The following is a 4190-nucleotide window of genomic DNA, read 5'->3' as shown; positions in this document are numbered from 1 at the left end:
GTGGGATTTATCCCAAGGATGCAAGAATGGTTCAACCTGAATCATCCACAAATCAATCAACATGATACATTACATTAACGAAATGAAGGATAAAAATCATGATCATCTCAATAGATGCAGAAAAGGCATCTGACAAAATTCAATATCCATGTAAAAACTCAAAAGAGTTGAAAAAATATATGTTAACATAATAAAAGTTATCTATGACAAGTCCACAACTAATATTATATTCAATGGTGAGAGGCTGAAAGCTTTTTCTTTAATATCAGGAACAAAACAAGAATGTCCACTCTTGCCACCTTTATTTAACATAGTACTGGAAGTCCTAGCCATATCAATCAGATAAGAAAAAGAAACAAAAGGCATCCAAATTGATAAGGAAGAAGGAAACCATCACTATTTGCAAATGACATAATATTTTACATAGAAAAACCTAAAGACCCCACCAAAAAAAATCTATTAGAATAAATGAATTTCATAAAGTTGCAAGAAATGAAATTAATGTACAGAAATCTACTATGTTTTTATACACTTACAGCAAAGTAGCAGAAAGAGATATTTAGAAAACAATCCCATTTATAATGCATCAAAAATAATATACCTCAGAATAAATTTAACCAAGGAGGTAACACACCAGTACTACGAAAACTGTAAGACACTGATTAAAGAGACTGAAGATGACAAAAACAAATAGAAAGACACACCATGCTCATGGATTGAAAGAATAAATATTGTGAAAATTTCCATGCTACCCACAGTGAGCTACCCAAAGAAAATGAAAACACTAACTCAAACAGGTGTATGTTTCCTATTTTTATTGCAGCATTATTTACAAGAGCCAAGATATGGAGGTAACCCAAGTGTCCACTGATAGATGAATGGATAAAAAAGATGTGGTACATATACACAATGGAATATTACTCAGCATTTAAAAGAATGAAATCTGGCCATTTGCAACAACATGTATGGACATAGAGAGTATAATACTAAGTGAAATAAGTCAGACAGGAAAAGACAAATACCATATGATTTTACTAATTTGTGGGATCTAAGAAACAAAACAAATGAACTAACAAGATAGAAATAGACTCATAAAAAAAAAAAAAAACAGAACAAACTGATGCTTGCCAGTGGGGAGCAGAGTGGGTTAATGGGCAAAATAGGCGAAAGGAATTAAGAGGTACAAATTTCCAGTTATAAAATAAGTCATGGGGATGAAAATTACAGCATAAGAAATACAGACAGTCAATAACACTGTAAAAACTTTGTATGGTGACTGATGGTAACTACATGTGGTGAGCATTTCATAACATTGAGTCACTATGTTGTACACCTGAAACTAATATAATATTGTTAACTATACTTCATATTTTAAAAATTTCAGAGCTCTTGGTATTGTGGTCAGAAATCACTATTAACTCCCATTTAATAGATAAGTAAACTGATGGCCAGAGAGATTTAGTACTTTACTCAGGGTACCCCAGACATAAACAGGCCAAATTGGGATGCAAATCCAGGAAGTCTGGCACAAAGGTAAAAGCCTTAATAGCACTCCACTAATTATACTGCCTCTCCAAACTTGACACTTCTGAGCATCAGGTTATCAGGCTGGTTCCAGATCTGGAAAACCACATGGAGAACAATTAAAAGAGAACTTGAGCTATTTAGCAAAGAGCAGAGAAAACCAAGGAGGAGATACCATGTTTTATTCAGATACCGGTCCCCTTCCCAGATTCCTTCCCTAACTCCATTTTTTATGAGAGGACATTAGGCTACCAAAGACTCTGGGATCAACTACAAAGATAAGAAGATTCTGAGAGATAGGAGCTGAGAGATGTGTGTAGGATGAACAAAGGCCAATCCTACTCTTTGCTGAAGTAAAGCAGAGGCAAGCTATGAATTAGAGGGTAGCTGTCAACAGCCTCAGATCTTTCTCTGTTAGCTTATTCATTTATCAAACACTCGTTGGGTACCTAGCCTGTGCACAACTGTCCTCAGTGCTGGGAAATGCCAAAGAACAAACTGCTCCTGCCTTCCTTTCTAATCTTATGTCCTCCTCTCTCCCACTCCTGCTAAATCCAGCCACAAGGGTCCTTCTGTACCACAAACCCTCCCAGATTCTTTCCACCATCAGGACCTTTGCACCTGCAGTTCCCCATTCCTGGCATATTCTGTTTCCTGTTCTTCAAGTGGCTCAGCTTATACATCATTTCCCCAGCGAGGGCATCCCTAACCACCCCATCTAGTTGCTTGTTATGTTAATTTTCATCTTTGCACTTACTGGTATCTAATTTTTTTTTCCAGTATTTGTTTACCTTCTCCCCCTATTGAATTTAGTTTAATGACTTTTTTTGGTTTTGTTTTGCTTTTTAAGTAGTCTCCATGTCTAACACGAGGCTTCAATGCATGACCCTGAGATTAAGAGTCACATGCTCTACCGACAGAGCCAGCCAGGTGCCCCTGAATTTAGCTTAATGAAATCAGGAACTTCATCTGTTTTGCAGTCTGCTGTATTTATGATGTTTTGAATAGTACCAAGCATATAGCCAGTAGTCTATAAATATTTACTGAATAAATTAATAACCAAGAAATTATGCTTCCATTTTGGGGAATGTGTTAGCTTTGTTGTTTTGAAAGCCTGTCCTGTGGTTGCAAACTAGAGAAAATATAATGAGCTGTGTGGTTGAGGTGGCTAAGTGTAGAGCAACATCCAAACTCCTCCTCTTTAACAGGACTCCCACTGGAGTTTACTGACCCCAGCATTCTTTATAGAAAGGATTTGGTCATTGGGGTGTGGGTGGAAAAATGAAGTGTGCCATTTCTATGTCATGCCCTTAAAACAAAGGTAGATGTGGCCACTGGCCCTTTCTGCACTTCCCATTACCTGGAAGATGTCAGGATCTAAAGCAACCACTTTGGATCCAACAATGGAAATCCTGTGCATTGAGAATGACATAGCTGTTCTGCCAGCCTTAGACAGTTTACCTCTGGATTATGAAATACACACAAATAAGCTTCCATCTTGTTTAAGCTGCTGTATTGGAGGGCGGGGGGGGGGGGCTACTTGGTTACAACAGCTAATAACTCTAATAACAAGTCTTAGGTCTTTTTTCAGCAATTTAGAGGATCCTTGCTACACCTGGCCTGCCTCTCTCAAGAACCACTGCCTAAATACTATTTCCATATTTTTTCATTTTTAAATTTTATCCTTACCATCTCTCAAGTTAGTTTCTGTGTCCCACAACACATTGCCTTTGCAACCTTCCACGTGCAGAAAGGGAAAGGAAACACATTTAGTGAATGATGAGTAGGAGCCACTTACTATGCTAAATGCCTTGTCTATAATATCTTAACTCTCTCGATATGTCTGTGAATCCAATGTCATTTCAATTTTCCAAATAAGAAACAGACTCAAGGATGTTAGATGTCTGGTCCAAGGTCATACAACTATTAAGTGGCAGGTTAGACTTTGAACCAGGTGAGAGCCAACTCTATAGAGCCACTACTCCATGCTGATACTGTGGCATGCACAATGACTGAGGGCTTGCATTTGTGTTCTTAGATTACTTTTTTTTTTATAACTTACTAACATAATTGCATGACTTTTACTTGACTTGTCCATATGCCATCTCTTTACTCAACTGTTAGGGCATTTGCTTTTTATAAATTGTGGTCATATATAACATAAGATTTACCATTTAGCTATTTTTAAGTGTCCAGTTTACATTAAGCGCATTCAGGTTGCTGTAGAACCATCCACCACTATTTACCTCCAGAACTTGTTCATCATCTCTGAAAAAATATGAGAATCTCCATGAGTTTGTGTGTCGTCCTTGCACCAGGGGACATGCTAATCTTCTCTGCATTGTTCCAATTTTAGTCCATGTGCTGGCCAAGCGAGCACAGGGGGCCAAGTGTTTAAGTCACTGGTTTTCTCATTCTTGGCCTCTCTCCCTGTTTTCTTTCTTTCCTTCCTTCTGTGACCTGTTGCCTGCTGCTTAGTAATGAACCGGAGCATCCTAGCAATAGATGTGCCTGTTCAAAGTCATGAGAAAAAAGGAGGAGAAATAAACATAAAAGGGCCTGGCTTGGATCCTATCTTTATCCTCTGCCCCAACCAATCCCCAGGGAGGAAGGGGATTGAGCAAGGAAACAGGAGACTCACAAACAGCCTAATTTAAAATGGAATC

The 4190-nt window shown here is 38.1% G+C and overlaps 1 non-coding gene across 1 annotated transcript; it reads right to left on the bottom strand.

Moving 5' to 3' along the window:
• Positions 1 to 3795: 3795 nt before the first annotated feature.
• On the bottom strand, positions 3796 to 3904 carry LOC113603096 (U6 spliceosomal RNA). The gene has a single exon (XR_003424651.1). It is a non-coding gene; the product is annotated as a U6 spliceosomal RNA (small nuclear RNA).
• Between the last annotated feature and the right edge of the window lie 286 nt (positions 3905 to 4190).

This window comes from Acinonyx jubatus, chromosome A2 (genome assembly GCF_027475565.1).
Source record: "Acinonyx jubatus isolate Ajub_Pintada_27869175 chromosome A2, VMU_Ajub_asm_v1.0, whole genome shotgun sequence".
NCBI lineage: Eukaryota > Metazoa > Chordata > Mammalia > Carnivora > Felidae > Acinonyx > Acinonyx jubatus.
The sequence above is the reverse complement of the archived record's forward strand: the minus strand, read 5'-3'. Positions and strand labels throughout refer to the sequence as shown.